General features: G+C 41.7%; 1 long non-coding RNA gene across 2 annotated transcripts in view; it reads right to left on the reverse strand.

The window, feature by feature from the left end:
* Window positions 1-4,406: 4,406 nt before the first annotated feature.
* The window catches only part of LOC143997120 (uncharacterized), a 94,281-nt gene continuing 78,067 nt past the window's right edge, over window positions 4,407-20,620 (reverse strand). The window contains exons 3-4 of one of the 2 annotated variants that reach the window (XR_013277646.1): window positions 7,375-7,408; window positions 4,407-4,478 (exon numbers count right to left, since the gene is read on the reverse strand). This is a non-coding gene — a long non-coding RNA (uncharacterized LOC143997120). The remainder of the gene's footprint in view (window positions 4,479-7,374; window positions 7,409-20,620) is intronic. The other variant, XR_013277648.1, reaches the window with a different exon arrangement.

Raw genomic sequence — 20,620 nt, forward strand, 5'->3', positions numbered from 1 at the left:
TGTATGCTGCCATGGGTAGGCACCAGGAAAAGAAAATTTATGGTAAGTACGATACAATTTTCTGTTTTTTTCTTTTAGTTTTGGATAGAGTGGAGATGGATTAGAACCCTTGTCAGGTTTTTTATTGCTTTCTGTGTCCCTATTATTGAGAATCACCCTCTCTATTTATGCTGTTTACCATTATAACCAAGAGTGAACATGAAATAAGTTCCCAAATTTGGGTCGTTACCAGAACAGGAATAGAGGGGAAATCATCCAATGGGGACCCTAGTTCTGGTGACCCAGAAATTGACTCACTTTGGAGCTATTTCCTTTCACTTCCTCTTTTGGCTATAAGACATGTAGGGAAGGGAAATCCCCTAATGGGACAAACATGGCAAAAAACCTCAAAGGGGTTATAGCCTCCCCCGTATTCTATCCATAATTTAAAAAGAGGTTTTGCCCTCAGTTCTACTTTATTAGAAACATATGTTTGACTAACTTATTTCTTGAATTATGATAACACTTGAATATATTGTAGTTATTTTTATTTAGAGGAAACATTAAACTAGTTAACATAGTAGTAAACATTAAACTTAACAAGTTAGTCTCCAAAGCCAATTCTTTAATATAAAAGAATTTGAGGGGAATGTTAATATTCACAGATTATTTATGGAATTAAAGCCTATGCTTCTCTTATGTCCTCCCTAAGGAACAAGTATTAGTTTTGGATCGGCCCGTCTCATGAAGCTATGTATTAATCAATCTGCATGGCCCGTCTCTCTGTCTCTTAATAATATTATTAAATACTTAGCTACTTTTGTTTTATTGACCGCAGCATTATTCTTTCTTCTTCATATGGTCTTCAAAGTGAAACTATCCTGCAATTTCAATGAACATATATTTTAGTTATTACCACTAGAATGTTACAAGGGGTCCCATGGGATTGTTACCTCTACCACCCATTTTTTTTACTGAATTCTATTCTTAATAGAGGGCTATGTAGATTGTTATGTATACAGTATGTCTCTCAGGGGCTGTTTTACTGGTTCTTTTTTGTGTTAAGCTGCCTACTGTTGCTAGGAAGATTTAAAGATCTTCAATCAGCTGATTGCTGGTTGGGTGATAAACCTTTTTGGCGGGAAAACATCTGGCCAATGAGTGTAACCTTTCACCTATATATTTCCCCCTGCCACTGGAAGATGTCAGCAGTTGCCTCAGATGTGTCATTTGGACTCACTTCTCGATTATCTTCAGCCTTCTTTTTTTAATCTTTTGCCCTGCTCCCTTACCCACCACCCAATTTACTTTTTTTCCCCCCATTAAAGTAAATTTTTATGGAGTAATGTCACCTATTGTAGGTGGACAGTGGTTTTAAATTAAAATCTATTTAAACCTAATAAAGGGGCTGATGCCCAAAGTCTTCCGACAACCTTTATCTCGTTGTTCATCATTTTGTTGTGGTATGATGGGTGTTAATGGGGTGTACAATTCCATTATGTCATGTCTGGTATGTTTGTGTGAGTTTATTTTATTTATATGTCAGTAATGCTTAAACTGCATGTAAAGTTCACTGTGGCAATTACAAAAAGGTTTCTTATAACAATCCTTCAAGAAATCCTTAAAATTTGCCAACAAGAAAATTGTACCGGTGGGTCCCTGCAATGTAAGAGCTCTTATACTCACCTCTCTAGTCTCCTATCTTCAGTCCAATCCAGTGCTGCAGACTCCTCAGACTCCTCAGACTCCTCAGCTTTAAACACTTCCAGGAGTGTCAGGTGCCTGAGTCCCCTGCCATGTGATGAGGTTCATTCTCTGACCCTTACATCACTACAGGACACAGTACTGATGTAGGGTTCAGAGGTTATAGTTCAAAACCTCTTCTATTTCAGGAAAGTGTCACAAAGATTTTTCGTAATCTGAAAAGGTCATATTAGTCAATGATGTACGTATATAATATTTTGCATAGTTTCCCTTTAAAATGTATCTATGATAACATTGAAAATAATATATTAATTTCTACATTGTATTTCAATTACTTCTAGCCTACTGCTATTATTTTGAACAATCTTGTAGTTTGTAAACTTAAAGTGGAGGGCCACTCTGAAAAAAAAAATACATTAAAAATTTGAAAAAAATCAGAAAAAAAAATGAATTTTTTTTTTTAACTTACCAGAAATGCCTGTTGCTAGGCACATCATCCTAATCTGCCTCTTCCTCCTCCGCGGAGATCTTCTGGTCTTCTCTCCTCCGTGCGGCGTCTTCTGGGTAATGGGTCGCGCTGTGTTCTGGGAACTGTGTGTCCCAGAACACAGCACGCCCCATTCAGAAAGCGCTGCACAACTCACACATGCGCAGTGGGAAACGGGCAGTGAAGCCGCAAGGCTCCACTTCCTGTTTCCCTTAGCCAAAATGGCGGCGCCGGGACCCGAGAACGAGGGACAGGTCAGCCTCGGGCGGCCGACATCGCGGGCACCCTGGACAAGTAAGTGTGCTTATTAAAAGTCAGCAGCTACAGTGTTTGCAGCTTCTGACTTTAAATTTTTTTTTTTTTTAAACCGGCTCTCCTCTTTCATTTGTGAAGATCCCTGCACATTTACTTGTAGTCACTATGCCCTGTGAGTAGGAACTGTTGAGTCCCACATTTCACTGAGCCTGTCTTCTGAACTAGAGGAGGAGTTTCAGGAGGCGGAGTCAGTATGGGAATCACTGCTTGCTGGCTGCAAGGTACCATGGGAAATGTAGTCCTTAGAAATTGAGAGTAAACAGCAGAGGAGAGGCTGCAAAGCATGCAGGGAATCCAGCAAGTTGTGGAAAGAGATGGTCAGCAGACAGGCAGCTTACATTGGATTGTTAGTATTTTTTCCTTCAGCCTGCATAACAGTGTGCTGTCCCTGATATTTCTGTTTTAAAGTGTATTTAAATTCTAACAATAAACTTCTCTTATTTGCTCCCTTTTTTCAGTTAAAAATACCATTAAAAACATTTTGTAATATTTATCAGAAATGTAGAACTATACTGCACCTTGTGCACATTTCCTGTGTTATCTCTAGAAGTCTAATTAACCCTTCTATTATTATTTTGAATCACATGACAATTAGGGGTTGATTTACTAAAACTGGAGAGTGCAAAATCTGGTGCAGCTTTGCATGATAGCTAATCAGCTTATAACTTCAGCTTGTTTAATTAGGCTTTGAGGTTGGTCCCCAACCGATCACCCATAAAGAGAGTTTTTCTTCTGATAAACTACTCAAACCCTCCCACTTTCAGATCTCGACAACATAAAGAAGGGGTTGACTTACTAAAATCGGAGAGTGCAAAATCTGGTGCGGCTGTGCATATTAACCAATCAGTTTATTTGTCAAAGCTTAATTGAGAAACTAAAGCCTCTATTGATATAAATTGCATATAGCCTAAGTATGGTGTACCATCATCCAATTTAGAAGGATAAGGACTAGGAGGTCAGTCCCTAACCAATCACTCTTAAAGGAAGTTTTTCAAGGACTATCTCAATACCAACTTATACAGCGTATACTCAAGGTTTAATAAAAATATTAAATTCTTTATTAGTACAATAAACATAAAAACAAGATATCAAAATACGTAATGATAAACATCATAAAAGGTGCATGGTAACAATCCATGGGTTGTTGAGAACAATGTTATCCGTGGAAACCCAACATATCCATATCCTCCCTCGAAGGGGACATGAATGCTGATGATATACATGGATTGCTACCATGCATCTTTTATGATGTTTATCATTAAGTATTTGGATATCCTGTTTTTATGTTTTTTTGTACCAATAAAGAATTTAATATTTTTATTAAACCTTAAGTATACACAGTATAAGTTGGTACTACTGAGATAGTCCTTCAAAAACTCCCTTTATGAGTGATTGGTTAGGGACTGACCTCCCAGTCTTTAACCTTATAAATTGGATGATGGTCACCATACTTAGGCTATATGCAATTTATATCAATAGAGGCTTTAGTTTCTCAATTAAGCTTTGACAAATAAACTGATTGGTTAATATACACAGCTGCACCAGATTTTGCACTCTCTGATTTTAGTAAGTCAACCCCTTCTTTATGTTGTGGATATCTGAAAGTGGGAGGGTTTGAGTAGTTTATCAGAAAAAAACCTTAGCAGGGCTGAAACCACTCAGTCCACAACATTTCTGTGTGTAGTCTCGTTCCACAGGTATTCTGAGAAAAGTGCTTTTAGGCCATATCAACTTGTATTTTTTCTATACTTTATTGTCTTTAAAGAGATAAAATATGGGGAAATGTGAATGTATTGTAGAGCTGTACTGAATGTTTTCATTAAAAGGACAAGTTCAGTAAAAATTCACCCCTGCTCTCCCCAGCCTAGACACCCTAGACAATACAGTAATCTGAGCCACCCTCCCACAGATCTTTACTTACCCTCCAGGTGCAGGGGTCTCCCGTGGCTGGTATAAATCTAGTATTGGATCAACTGAAACTGTCTCCAGACAACTGCAGGAATGGCAGAAAGAGAATGGTAATAATGGGAACTTTATATCAGTGGGACAAGTGGCTATCTGCATATTGCTTTCTACGTTGCCAGCATAGCTAAGAAAAGCTCTTTGTTACAGATAATGAAAGCTGATATGCACATTTCTCTCTTATTTAAAGGCATGTAAAATGTAAAGGTGATGTCTAACATCCTTCTAATTATTCAACACTTTTTAAAATAAAGCCTTATCGAATTTACCAAAAATGTATAGCAGATTACTAAGGAGTAAACTGAACGGGTCAATCAACTGTAAAGCATCGTATACACGATCGGATTGTTGGCCAACAAAACCGTGGAATTTTGTCTGAAGAGTGTTGGCCCAAACTTGTCTTGCATACACACGGCACACAATTGTTGGGCAACAATCACAAACGTAGTGACGTACTACATGGTTTTTCAGCTCTTTAACGCCACCCTTTGGGCTCCTTCTGCTAATTTTGTGTTAGTAGAAGTTTGGTGAGTGTTGATTCACAACTTTTCGTTTTGTGCTTTTCATGTTGGCGCTTTTCATTTCATGCTCTTCAGTTTGTTTCTGAATGGCCGTTCATCAACCAGACATGTTGTGGAATCGGAGTGATAACATGTTATTTATTATTGGCCTTGGAGTTATTGCTTTGACATTTTGTTTTGGTTGAATAATGATTTGATTTGGTATATTTTCTATATTTTTGGATGCATAGAATGCAGTTTTTGGTTAAGCTCTATTGGCAGATAGCATGTCTAATTTTATTTGTTTTCTGTTTTTTAATGCACAGTAAAAAAATTGTGTAGAATAATAATTGCTATGTGTTTTACTTCAAATGACAGTTTGGTAGTAGGCAATTACATTTAAAAAAATACAATGTAAAATTGACAAGAGACACCAACATAGTTGTATCTTAGATTTTAAAAACTATGGGATAATGCTGTTGTAGTAACTTGCCAAATAAAATAAAAAAATCATAATAATATTCTTGATATAAAGCCTTTGAAAATTAGTTTGGAATAACTCCATCATTATCACCAGCAATGCAGCTTCATTATTATCCCATTAAAGAAGAAGAGAATGTGCACTGCATTTCGAGATTTCATAATTTGCCACGTCACAAATGTTAATTCTCCATTACGAAGGCTAGTTTACAAGACTGACCACTTCTGGCTCGTCCTTGCTTCCGAGCATGTGTGTTTGTACTTTGGACAGACTTGTGTACACAAGCTTGGAAAATCCGACAACAGACAATTATCCGTGTAAAATTTAAAAACCTGCTAACCAATATTTGTCTGCGGAAAATCCAATAACAAATGTCTGATGGAGCATACACACGGTCGGATTTTCCTGCCAATAGCCTCTCATCACACATTTCCCGCCAGAAAATCCGATCATGTGTACGAGGCTTTTGAGTTTTGGTTGCTGAGAACAGGAGTGCAGACTTCTCTTTGCCCAGCTACAGGTTTCAGCTACTCTTAAAAAGTTCTAAGGTATTTCTAGATGTTTTTATAACTGGGTAAATTTTTCCATGATTTGACGAAGAATTTTTCAAATAAGAGACAATCAAGCAAGATAAACTTTCAGTGAGCATATATTTTGATTGATTATCCATTACAGGGTTTATTTTAAACTATTGTAATTTTTTTGTAACTTTTTGAATGTGTGCATACACCTATCGCCATACTTTTGATTTTAAATATGGAAATTTGTAGATGTGCCACCACAGGTAATGCTAGGTGTCTCACCTACATTTTTGGCTACATAAGATATCAGCCACATAGGGAGTGAATTGCTTTAATGAGTCCCCTGAAGTCTTAAAGTGGAAGTAAACCCATCGATTTAAACAGTTTAAAAAATAAGGCATGCCTGGAATGCTAACTGCACATTGGCTGTGCTCTCAGCCAAACTATCAAACCATCCAATGGCTGGTGTCATAACGAATCACATGTGCAGCACCATAGCAGTTGAAGATTAAACAGAGGCAAAGATGGCAGCTTCCTTGGCTGAAAACGATAGGGGAGTTTACTTCCACTTTAAGGGTTGTACGGTATCAGCTACCGACTGACATTCAATGCCGTCTGTCGAAGGGGCATGACCGAAAAAAGATCTGCCGATCGCCATCCGATCAGCACTCTCAGCCAAGGATCTCCTGAGCCCTTAATTTTTTTTTTTCGTTCAGCCTGCCGGGTTGAACGGAAAAAAAAAAGGATCATGTGTACTAGGCTTTTGTTTGCTAGGTGAAAAGCCTCTAATCTAGTGGTTCTCAACTCCTGTCCTCAGGGTCCACTAACAGGCCAGGTTTGCAAAGTAATTGAAATACATCACAGGTGATATCATTTGCTGCTCAGTGATTGCAATATTCTAGTCTGCCTCTCCCCAAGGTAATACTTAATATCTGGCCTGTTAGTGGGTCCTGAGGACAGGAGTTGAAAACCATTGCTCTAATCCTCAGCAAACTACCCCATTGTGGGAAAGAAAAGTAAAGAAGTTGAGCTCAAATTTGTATTAAGAAAAATGGCTACCCTTATATACATTTATAATTACTGATGCACTGATAAATGGAAACAAGGATTTAAAAATGTTTTTTACACTAAAGTGAAAAATAACATCTCAGACTGCAGTTGTAAACTTTCTTTTTAATTGGTAAACATCCTTTAACCATCATGTTTTTGTGTGATGCACCAAATGTATTTGTAAATTGTTATTTTTATATAGAATTATTTTTAGTATTATATTTTAGAGAAGTATATTCCTCTTACGCATGAAACACACAGGTCATACAATTTCATTGCTGGTGTCTCCCTTAGTACAAAAGGCAGATATCTATAAAGTGTTCTATTAAAAATGCTAGTTTGTATTTAATTACAGTACAAAGTGTTTCCACTTACTTTCTTTATATCAAGTTGGCAGCAATTTCATTTTCTATAACAAAATAAACACACGTATAATTACTTTATCTCATATTATAAAGTAATGTGTTTGCCCATTTACTATGCACTACAAGTGATTTCCTGAATCTTATCTTCATATCTCTCACTAGCATGGTTTGTTTATACTTTTAACAGTGAGGAATTCTCTTTATATCTGACACAATACAGAGATAGGCAGTAAACTGCATTGTGGAGGATACTTACAACTTTAATAGATCATTATTTTTTACTTTTATTGTGTTAACAGGAAATATGATAGTATTATCTGATTTATTAATCACCCGTTACACAAAGATATTTGATTGTGGCCAGGCCTGCATCTTTTCTTGTGATTTTTCTAGAAATGTAAGAAATTAAAATCTAACTTTTTAAAAAGATTAATAAGGGGTAAAACCCCTTTTTGGTTGCTGTCTGTGTCCCCACTAGGGAGATTCCCTGCATTTGATCTGATGACCTTTGTCACTGGGTGTGCAAGTTAGAAAATCTAAAATTTTAGGATGGAACTAAAACAAATGACAACTTTCTAAGAAGGAGTTCATGTCACTTTGGAGTTTTCCTCTTGCTTCCTGTTGTGTCTACAGGACAGGAAGCATAGCCTCTCAACTTTATAACTTGAGAAAGAGGGACACCTTAGAGTAGCCTTTCTGAACCTTTTTAACACAGGAATCCGTGAAATAACTTTCTGGTCTCAGGGAACCCCTACTAAAAATGACTATATCTACAACTCATGCTACAATAGTGTGATGGCCAGTGGGAAAAATGCTCCTTACACTTGTGGTCATTAGGAAAAATTACCCCCTTACAGATATCTAATAGGATCAAGGGTGCCAGTGGGAACTTTTCTAAGAGGCAGAAATTGCTCATTGCTCAACCCCTAGCAACTGCTGGTCCATAAGGGGTGCAGGAGCGCCCCACCTCTAATCTCCATGCTCCAGCCCCTAATTTTTATGCGCATGAATTTTTATGGGGGGGGGTTGTGAAGCACATGATTAGAGCCTGAGGCTCTAATTGGCTTCAAAAATGTTGGGCTTGGGGCTTAGAGTCAACCCACTTGTGACATTAGCGAATGTTGATTCACTATTAAACGTCAAAAGAACATCTACGAGGTAAATGAATGAATCAATTCACCCATAGAAAAAACAGCGCATATTACTCTATAAAAGAAAAGTTGTTCTGGTGCGATCTCTTATTCTACGGAGATACTGATTCATTCATTTACCTCGTAGATGTTCTTTTGACGTTTTGTAGTGGTTTTATTTTTACATTTAAAGCCTTTTAATACAGCTGCTAAAATTCCACAGCTCCCAGTTAGGAAGCACATGATTTAGTGCAAGCGCTTTTTGTTTGCTTGGCTAACGGGCGGAGGTTACCTATAGCAAAGGTGTTTATTGTTGATTCACTATTGTCTTCCTGATTCTTCTCCCAGCCAATCAGGACAGGAAGCGGGTCCTAAGACCGGATTGGCTGGGAAGAGAAGTGATCGCATTTGCTGGGAGGAGAAGCCAAGGAAGCCACTGTGACCTGGATGGGGTAAGTGTGGGGCTGGTGGGTGAGTGGGCAGGGGGTGGGGGGTTTGTTTGCCCCCCCAAAAATGGAGCACCAGCCGCCACTGATCTGAAGGATCCCTAGTTGAGAGACAAAGACCTGTGGCATCTATAGCACATTGTGGAGAAAAGTGGGCATGATTAAATTACACTGGATAATGTGTGTGGCTTAACAGACTTTAAGCCTACTTTCATCACTTTTCACATGTATGCTGCATTCCTTGTACTCACAAAACACTCCGTTATTACAGTGGCACACATGTCTTACAGATACACATATCCCTCTCAAAAGGATAATTTTCCTCTGCAAAGAATATAGGCAGACAGCTAACACTTTATCTGATCCAAATGCAGTTAAATAATTTGGGACTACATAGCAACCAGAAACTGTTGAGAAAGTAAACACTGTGGTCAGGAGTATGCAATGTACAGCACAGCCTATAGAGTGCAGTGGTCAGAACTATATAATATATAACACAGTGAACATGGCAGTCAGTAGCATGTAATGTACAACATAGCTTATGGAATGTAAGGATCAAAAGTAGAGCATACAGCACAAGATACAGGGTGCAAAGGTCAGGAGTATGCAACATAGCCCACCCCTTCTTGTCAGAAAAACCGCAATGACCTTGAGAATCGTTAGGAGATATATATGCCCCAGCGTCAGTGGGAGGCAAAACTGTTCTGACATGTTGGTCACATGCCCGAAGCCAGAAGAAGGGATAGAAAACTTTCCTGCTCTTCTGCATTGGCACCATCCTGGTCAGATGTGTGGCCTTTTACAGGCAAAGGATCTTGGATGTGAATTTTCCAGAACCCCTGCCAGGACACGGGGTGGGTCTGCAGGATCATGGGATTTCATTTAAATTTGGGGGAAAATTCTTGATTAGGGCACACATGGGAAAAAAAACAGGGGATTTACCCATTATTATTATTATTATACAGGTTTTATATAGCGCCAACAGTTTGCTCAGCGCTTTACAACATGAGGGCAGACATTACCGTTACATTACAATTTGGTACAAGAGGACCCATTCACTTATCTATCAAAAACTAAAAAAAGTGTTGGCTTTAGATATACTTTGGATCACCTGCCAGTGTACATATTTATGTCTGTGGAGGATCGAGGGAGGAGAGTAGATGGGGCCAGAAAACTAAAGAGATTGGCTGGGAAAATCCAACCTGGCTAGCTTTTTCATTAGAAACTCTTGGCCAGGGTGTGTCTGGAGAAATCACAGTTTCTAAAGCAAGGGTAGGCAACCTTTTGAGTACAGTGTGCCAAAAAATGTTTTCAAAGAAATTGACCATGCTGATTTTATAACAAAAAAATTTCAACTTCAAACTCTCAATCACGAAAAAGATTTTTTATAAAGTAAATGCTGTAAACTACTTTAGTAGTAAGAAATTAACATCCTGTATTCTCGCGCCTCAGATTAGCCCCAATTTATGCATCTTCACACCTCAGATCACTGTCCCCCTGCAAATCTGTAACCCCCTGCACATCTGCCCACCACTGTACATCTGCCCCACCACTGTACTACCCTGCACATCTGCCCCACCACTGCACTACCCTGCACATCTGCCCCACCACTGCACTACCCTGCACATCTGCCCATCCACTGCACATCTGCCCATCCACTGCACATCTGCCCCACCACTGTACTACCCTGCACATTTGCCCCACCATTTTACCCACCTGCTCATCTGTACCACCACTGTAACCCCCTGTACATCTGCCCCACCACTGTACCACACTGCTCTTCTGTCCCACCACTGTAACCCCTTGCTCATCCGCCCCACCAATGTTCCCGCTTTCTAATCTACCCCACCACTATACATCCATGCACATATGCTCCACCACTGAACCATCTTCTCATTTGTCTTAACACTGAATTTATCTGCTCATCTGCCCCACCACTGTAGCACCCTTTCTCATCTGCCCCACAACTGTACCTCCTGCACATCTGTCCCACCTCTATTCTCTCTGCTCTTCTGCCTCACTACTGTAACTCCCTGCACATGTGTTCCACCAAAGTACTTCCTTTCTACTCCGCACCCCTTTGCACATCTGCCCCACCTCTGTACCCCCTGCTCCTCTGCCCCACTGCTTTAACCCCCTGCTCCTCTGCCCCACTGCTGTAACTCCCTGCTCATCTTTCCCACCATTGTAACCCCCCTGCTCATCTTTCCCACCAATGTACCCCCTTACTCATCTTTCCCATCAATGTACCCCCTTTCTCATCTTCCCCACCACTGTAACCCCCTGCACATCTGCCCCACCACTGTAACCCCCTGCATATCTGCCCTAACACTGTACTACCCTGCACATCTGCCCCACCTCTGTACCCCCCTGCTCATCTGTACCACCACTGTATCACCCTGCTCTTCTATCCTACCGGTGTAACCCCCTGCTCATCCACCCCACCAATGTTCCCCCTTTCTCATCTGCCACACCACTGTACCTCCATACACATCTGCTCCACCACTGAACCATCTTCTCATCTGTCCTAACACTGAACTTATCTGCTCATCTGCCCCACCACTGTAATCCCCTTTCTGATCAGCCCCACAACTGTACCTCCTGCACATCTGTTCCCCCTGCTCTTCTGCCCCACCATTGTAACCTCCTGCTCATGTGCTCCACTGATGTACCCCCTACACATCTGCCCCACCGCTGTACCTTCCTGCTCTTCTGCTCCACCTCTGAATCCCTCTTGCTCATTTTCCCTACAGCTGTACCCTCCTGCTCATTTGCTCCTCCTCGGTACCCTCTTCTCATCTATGATATGTGTGATATGCAGAGTGGTCAAAGGAAGCAGAGATGAGACACATCTACCTGTCCGGGCACAATCATCCTGCTGATCCACCTCTTGCACCCAGCCCACATGCTTGTAGGTGATGTATGTGATGTATGTGATGTCACATACAAGCATATTGAATGGATGTGCAATGATGAGCTCAGGTTAGGGGCATTTTCTGAAAGCAGTGGACCTGTGTGCAGGATCATAAGTTGGTCCCCCACATCTGAGAAAAAGTGGTTGGGTGTGATTTGTGTTGAATACTGGCTGTAGCTTAAAGGGACACATAGCGCAGGTTTCCAGTTGTAAGTGGTGCAAAGGTTCAGGAATAATTTCAACAAAGTTCCCAGAACCTCAACAGTAATTCCACAAACTGTCACCTGATTGTGGTTTTCTCAGTCACAGTGAAATCCCTTCTTCCTGAGATTGGCAGTGGCAACCAAGTGAGTCATCTTCCTCCAGATGATGGATGGGCTAGCAGGATTGTGATTGGCTTTAGCAGTGGTCAATGACAGTCCTCTTCCTCCTGGAAACAGGGACCACCCCCCTCCCCCAGCAGAACTGGACCCAATCTCTTCCCCATCACAAAAGCCAACGATCGCAGCTACAGCAAAGTTAGAGAACCAAATAATGTTTCCCATCTTTTACAATGTGTGGGGGCGCAGTGCCCCCCTCAGTGCAGGCATGGCATGGGAAATTCTGAAATTGGAATGCATTAGTGTCTCACTGACACTTCCCTGCGCTGCTCTGCTGATGGGGAGGGAGTCGAGTGCCGGCAAAAGAGGCTTTGTGTGCCACTTGCGGCACCAGTGCCGGGGGTTGCCTACCCCGTTCTAAAGACATATGATTATTTTCCAACGTCACCATTTGGATCAGATGATCATCATACGTATTGCCAGTATTAAATCAAAACCTTTACATTAGTGCCATCTTAAATATACAGTAACAGTAATAATTATATACAAAGATCAAATCTATAGCTTAGATAGATAATTTTTTAAATTATAGTTTATTGGATCTTTTAGTACCTCAAAAGTCCACATATAATTTTCATGTGTTTATTTATCAAGTAATTGATTGATTTGTTACTTTAATAAAAAAATATGCTATTTTTTACTACCATTTTAATCACTTTTGACTAATTGTTGGGGAAACATTGTGAGTGAAAGTGATTGCAAGAAACCGGAATATTCATATTTTGAAGCTAGTCATGTGGTGCAGAGAGTAATCAATACATTTAATATATCATGTTTAGTTTTAGTTTGCTCTTCCTAGTAAATATTTGAACTTATTGAGGCAGACAAATTTGCTACTGGTCTTTTCAGACATTTAATTGATTAAAAAGTCAGACCAAAATGTTGGTCTCATTAAAAATCAATATGTGTTTAGCCAGTATAATGTTTTTTTTGTCACTGTGTTAATGGTATGTGTATTGATCATATCATTATGCTTTGCTTGCAACTGCTGATTTGAATTTGTATTGCTTTGGCATTCATGTTTGTGGCTTTAGTATTTTCTATCATTAAAATGAAGTAGCTATATTATTATACATTATGAAAATCCAATGTTTGTTTTATGTTTTCCTGACCTTGTCTATCAGGTTATTTATTTTACATCTTCTAAATAGATAACTAGGTGACCTTTCCTTCCTATATTAAGAATCCCTTATCAGTGAAGTGAGCTGATACAAGGTTAATGCCAATGGAATTGTGCTGGGTTCCTAGGTACAGTATGAATGATCTTTTCTCTATTTACTATCTACCATGTTTTATGATAACTTGTTGCACTCTGACAGTATTAGTGTACACCCATTAAAGTCCTCGAACCTTTCCTCTAAAAACTGAAATAAATTACCAATGTCACTTGAAGAAAAAGCTTCATCCTGCAGACTTAATGCAATAAGGTCATGGAGGCGAGTGGCTTCCGTGTCTAATTAAATGCTTCCTGTAAGTCTGTGCCAATTGTGCATCTTGTAAGTTGGAGTAAGGAACCCTTTGCCTTAAAACCTGCTTCCTGTTTAACAAGATTTAACAAGTCTGGCCAAACATGTACAATGAAAACCTTTATTTACTAAGGCGATCTGAGTTTTTTTTTTTTTGTGGCTGCTAGTCCCAGAGAGTAATCAGTGCCTTTATACACAGGCCAAGGTAAAAATGCTTTTTGGACAGGTAGAATTGGTTTCAGATTCGTTTGGGTGGTTAAAGGTAAAGGTTTTTAAAGAGTCCGTTAACTCATAATTACAATTTGGTTTATATAAAACAAATGAATTAATATTTAAATAATGCAGGAGAATATCAGAACTACAATGTTTAAAAAGACGCTGTTGTGCCATCTGGTAAATGCCGATAAAGCACGTGTTACCCTATGTTGGAAAAATTCTACCCCCCCTACAGTTGCAATGTGGCTTAATAAGGTGAGAAACATTGAAGCAATGGAAGACCTAGTGTTTTCAGCCCCGGAAAAAGGAGAAAGATATAGGGATACATGGTCACAGTGGGCAAGATTCTTATATTCAGAGGAGGGGAAGTACTCATGGGAAGTTAAAGGGGAGGATAAGGTACTTGATCCCCCAGAGTGGGTCGTGTCCCTTCCCGTGGTGGGGGAGGCGCGGGAGGAGGGAGAAGAGGGTGGGAAGGAGAATGGGGGGTGGAAGGGTACTCCTTTTTTGGGGGGGGGGGGGAGGTGAAAAAGGGGAAATAAGAAATAAGGAATTGGAAAATTATTGTTGATATGGATATGGTTGTATAAATAAAGAATAAGTAAAAAAAAAGGCCCCCATTACCAGACCATTCAATTCAACACCACCAATCTGCCTATAATATTATCAGTGCATTTACCCAGATTGACACTTTTTTTTTTACCTGTAAAATCCTCTCTTGTTTAGACACCTTGAAGTCCTGAGACTACTGGTGGATGCCACCATCATGGATGTCATATTAGCAGCCAAAGCACACGCGGGACTGTTCTTCCAGTGGTACTTAATGCTCAGTTGACACCAATGAAATTTCAGATGCAACTTGAATCACACAAAATCGCATAACAGTGAAAATCACATTGTTTTCAATTGTGCCAATTCACATCAATGCAACTTGGCATGGCACCATTTTGGAAGAGGTTCCTTTTCTACTTTGATGTGATTCCAGCATGATTTTTGCCCCATAAAATATGCAAACCACTTCAAACTAGCATCCAAGTTGCACTATATAATCGTCAGATCAAAAATCAGATTGAAGAAGTGTGAACCTAGCCTCATAGTAATTCCCTCTACTCCTTCCCTGGTTGGGGACTGTGCTAGGGAATTGATACTTTCTGGAATGTAATTTTGGTAGTCAGTTTTATGTGCTTTTACCTGCATTTGTTTAACCACTTTCAGACCGGACCATTTTGCTGGTAAATGACCAGAGGTCTTTTTACACTTTGGCACTGCGCTGCTTTAACTGGTAATTGCGCGGTCATGCAATGTTGTACCCAAACAAAATTTGCGTCCTTTTCTTCCCACAAATAGAGCTTTCTTTTGATGGTATTTGATTGCCTCTGCGATTTTTATTTTTTGCGATATAAACGTAAAAAGACCGCAAATTTTGAAAAAAAATGATATTTTCTACTTTTTGTTATTAGAAAAATCCAATAAACTCAATTTTAGTCATACATTTAGGCCAAAATGTATTCAGCCACATGTCTTTGGTAAAAAAAAAGTCAATAATTGTATATTTATTGGTTTGCGCAAAAGTTGTCACATCTACAAACTAAGGTACGTTTTCTGGAATTTACGCAGCTTTTAGTTTACGACTGCCTATCTCATTTCTTGAGGTGCTAAAATGGCAGGGCAGTACAAAACCCCCCCAAATGACCCCATTTTGGAAAGTAGACCCCCTAAGGAAACTGATAAGAGGCATGTTGAGCCCATTGAATATTTTATTTTTTTGCCTCAAGCGATTGAATAATGACAAAAAAAAAAATTTTTTTTTTTTTTTACACAAAGTTGTCACTAAATGATATATTGCTCACACATGCTATGGGCGTATGTGAAATGACACCCCAAAATAAATTCTGCTGCTTCTCCTGAGTACGGGGATACCACATATGTGGGACTTTTTGGGAGCCTAGCCGCGTACGGGGCCCCGAAAACCAAGCACCGCCTTCAGGCTTTCTAAGGGCGTAAATTTTTGAGTTCACTTCTCACTACCTATTACAGTTTTGAAGGCCATAAAATGCCAAGATGGCACAAAACCCCCACAAATGACCCCATTTTAGAAAGTAGACACCCCAAGCTATTTGCTGAGAGGCATGTTGAGTTCATGGAATATTTTATATTTTGCCACAAGTTGCGGGAAAATTACAAACTTTTTTTTTTTTTTTTTTTTTTTAACAAAGTTGTCACTAAATGATATATTGCTCATGCATGCCATGGGCATATGTGAAATGACACCCCAAAATAAATTCTGCTGCTTCTCCTGAGTACGGGGATACCACATATGTGGGACTTTTTGGGAGCCTAGCCGCGTATGGGGCCCCGAAAACCAAGCACCGCCTTCAGGCTTTCTAAGGGCGTAAATTTTTGAGTTCACTTCTCACTACCTATTACAGTTTTGAAGGCCATAAAATGCCAAGATGGCACAAAACCCCCACAAATGACCCCATTTTAGAAAGTAGACACCCCAAGCTATTTGCTGAGAGGCATGTTGAGTCCATGGAATATTTTATATTTTGCCACAAGTTGCGGGAAAATGACAAACTTTTTTTTCACAAAGTTGTCACTAAATGATATATTGCTCACGCATGCCATGGGCATATGTGAAATGACACCCCAAAATAAATTCTGCTGCTTCTCCTGAGTACGGGGATACCACATATGTGGGACTTTTTGGGAGCCTAGCCGCGTACGGGGCCCCGAAAACCAAGCACCGCCTTCAGGCTTTCTAAGGGCGTTACAGTTTTGAAGGCCATAAAATGCCAAGATGGCACAAACCCCCCCCAAATGACCCCATTTTGGAAAGTAGACACCCCTAAATTTAGGGGTACACTAGTGAGACTAGGTAATAAATGGCGGGTGCCCTGAAACTATAAAAAAATAACTAACCAACCAGCGTCACCTGTAACAGTTATATGGTGATCACTGGTGAAAGGGTTAACTAGGGGGCAATTAGGGGGCTTTATGCGGTAGTATATGGGGGTCCCTGGCGCTATAAAAAGCTGCAGCGAACCTAAATACCTACCTGCCTAACTAGCGTCACCTGTGACACTAATACAGCGATCAGAAAAACGATCGCTTATTAGGCTGGGTTCACACTGGAGCGATGCGGGAACGCCACGAATGCGCGGCGGGTTCCCGCATCGCATGCCTCCCGGCGGCAGTTCACACTGCCCTATGCGAACTGCTGGGAGTGTCAGTGAAATGTTACTGACACCCCCAGATCAGTTCGCATATCGCAGTGCGATCTGCAAACTCGGATCGCATGGTGTGAACACCCATGCGATCCGATTCTGCTGCGGGCCAAAAAAAGGGTCCCGTGCGAATTTGCGGCGGGTGTGGCGGGTGCGGCGGGTGCGGCGAATGGCTGAACTCGAATCGCACAGAGATCGGATGTGATTTGCACTGCAGTGCGGTGCGAATCACATCCGTTCTCATAAACCGCTGCAATGTGAACCCAGCCTTAGTGACACTGGCGACGGGGGGTGATCACGGGGTTAAACCTTTATTGGGGGGGTTAGGGGGGTACCTTAGAACTAAAGGGGGCTAACCCTAACTGCCCTAACAGTTATTAGTCACAAATGACACCCGCCGGGTGATCAGGGGGTTAAACCTTTATTAGGTAATAAATGGCGGGTGCCCTGAAACTATAAAAAAATAACTAACCAACCAGCGTCACCTGTAACAGTTATATGGTGATCACTGGTGAAAGGGTTAACTAGGGGGCAATCAGGGGGCTTTATGCAGTAGTATATGGGGGTCCCTGGCGCTATAAAAAGCTGCGGCGAACCTAAATACCTACCTGCCTAACTAGCGTCACCTGTGACACTAATACGGCGATCAGAAAAATGATCGCTTATTAGGCTGGGTTCACACTGGAGCGATGCGGAAACGCCGCGAATCCGCGGCGGGTTCCCGCATCGCATGCCTCCCGGCGGCAGTTCACACTGCCCTATGCGAACTGCTGGGAGTGTCAGTGAAATGTTACTGACACCCCCAGATCAGTTCGCATATCGCAGTGCGATCTGCAAACTCGGATCGCATGGTGTGAACACCCATGCGATCCGATTCTGCTGCAGGCCAAAAAAAGGGTCCCGTGCGAATTTGCGGCGGGTGCGGCGGGTGCGGCGAATGGCTGAACTCGAATCGCACAGAGATCGGATGTGATTTGCACTGCAGTGCGGTGCGAATCACATTCGTTCTCATAAACCGCTGCAATGTGAACCCAGCCTTAGTGACACTGGCGACGGGGGGTGATCACGGGGTTAAACCTTTATTGGGGGGGTTAGGGGGGTACATTAGAACTAAAGGGGGCTAACTCTAACTGCCCTAACAGTTATTACAGTCACAAATGACACCAATGCAAAAAAAAAAAAAATGACATTGGTGTCACTGTGACTGGGGGGCAGGGGTAATTGGGGGGGTGATCGGGGGGTAAAGGGGGGGTGTGAGTGTGCCTGGCATGTTCTACTGTGTGTGTAGAGTGTTGGTGCAACTCACTGATCCGCTCTCCTCCGTGTCGGAACGAAAAATACCGACACGGAGGAGAGAATACATCACTTCCTCTCCTGTGTTTACATTACAGGAGAGGAAGTGATGTCACCGGGGATTTCTATTCGTCGGGAGCGATCGCGAGGGGGTGGCCATGAATGAATGGCCGCCCCCTCGTCCCGGATCGCTCCCGGACGAAAACCGACCGCCGCAGGCACCGGGCGGGGGCCCGATCGGGCCCCCGACCCGCGGGAGGCAAGGGACGTACATGTATGTCCTTATGCCTGCCCGTGCCATTCTACCGACGTACATCGGCGTGCGGCGGTCGGCAACTGGTTAAGTTGACTTTAAATACTGATTTAACAGTGGTTTTACCTAAATCAAATGTTCTTTGAAATCTTCCCTTAAAAGATGACTAAACAGAAGAACAAAAGTTTTATATAATGCAGCTTACCAGTCTTTAGATTTAGTGACTGCATTAGTGTTCATTTTTCAGGCTAAACATTTTTTAAGGAGGTAAAAAAATACTTGCTGATCTTGCCAGAAATTCAGTGACCTTGTCACTTCTTGTAAGCTACCCAATCCAAATGTTTTCTTTCTTTTACAAACGACTAAACCCAGCTTACAAATATGTAATAGAGATGAATAAGGGGAGACATGTATGGAGTTCAGCCTGGGTTGCAACCATGGCTACATTCATAGATACACTGGAGAATAAACGTGGCCACCCATAGCTCTAGTTTTTGACAGATTTTACAAGCTGTGATTATCACACAATATTCATATTAAAAGAGAAGTATCGGAATTGTTTTTTTTTTTTTTAATCATACTCACCTAGGTGGATGCAGCATCGGTCTGATGCTGCATATGTCCCTGTCAGCTCTAAGGGTGAGAGCCAAGCAATCAAATACTGCTGATCACTCGGTTCTCACAGCTCCATGAACAGAGAGCCGGTGTTTCAGTCACCGTCTCTCTACTCTGCCCCCCCTCCCCCCCCCCGCGCTCACTGGAGTGCTGGGCTCTGGAGGGGGCAGGAGAGGCCAGCTCAGGCTTTGAGTGGCTTGCTGAGAGGCTAAGCCAGGTACCAGTCCAGGCATGTGGGCAGATTCCCACCATATGGCTTCAGGCTGCTGTCTGCTGAAAACAGGTCATGGGCAGTGCAGTACGAACTGCACCCCTGTGATTCACAGGAGAAGTACAGCCAAATGAGCTTTGACTGTACTTGACTTTGGCTGTACTGACTCCTTTAACGGCTTCCCAACCAGCCGCCGCAGTTATATTGCGGCAGGTTGGCTCCCCTGGGCGAGCCGTCGCAGCTATACGTTGGCTCTTTAAGACTCTGTTGCAGGTGCACGCCTGCAGCGTGTCCCCGGAGCCAATGCGATGACCGCCGGGCACCCACGATCGCTCGTGACAGAGCGAGAACCAGGATCTGTGTATGTTCTCTCAGGGGAGAGGAGACAGATCGCGTGACTATACTATGAACACCGATCTCTCTCCTCACCTAGTCAGTCCCATCCTCCCACAGTTAAAACACACCTAGGAAACACAGTTAACCCCTTGATCACCCCCTAGTGTTAACACCTTCCCTGCCAGTGACATTTATAGAGTAATTAGTGCATTTTTATAGCACTGATCGCTGTATAAATGTCACTGGTCCCAAAAATGTGTCAAAAGTGTCCAATTTGTCCGCCACAATATCGCAGTCCTGATAAAAATCGCCTTTGTGCACAAGCATGGTATGCTTAAAAAAAAAAATTATTTATAATAATTAATTTTTTTTTTTTTTTACACTGTAACTATTTTTGTTGTTTACTTTTATTACTATCATAAAGGATGAACAACATCCATTGTAATAGCATGGGCAGTGACAGGTCCTCTTTATGGAAAGATGCCCTCCAAAGCATCTGATCAAGGATCGGTTTGATCTGACGCTTGTACAGATCGGTAATGGCTTGTTTACCTGAGACGTAGACAAGGTCCTTGTCACTTCTGATTTCTGGCTACATCATTCATTCCTCTCACTGTGTCTCAGGAACCAGATGCCACCGGGTGCATTCTTGCCGGGCTCACCGATCGCTCGAGAAAGCCCAGTAAAGGTGTCAGAAGTGGTAGGACTCGTAGGGGGGTGTGACCCTGCCTGTAAAATGAATCCATCTTTAGTTGCTCAGATTACTTTT

Source organism: Lithobates pipiens, unplaced genomic scaffold (assembly GCF_037356315.1).
Source record: "Lithobates pipiens isolate NorthernLeopardFrog02 unplaced genomic scaffold, aLitPip1_a1.2 Scaffold_19, whole genome shotgun sequence".
Lineage (NCBI taxonomy): Eukaryota > Metazoa > Chordata > Amphibia > Anura > Ranidae > Lithobates > Lithobates pipiens.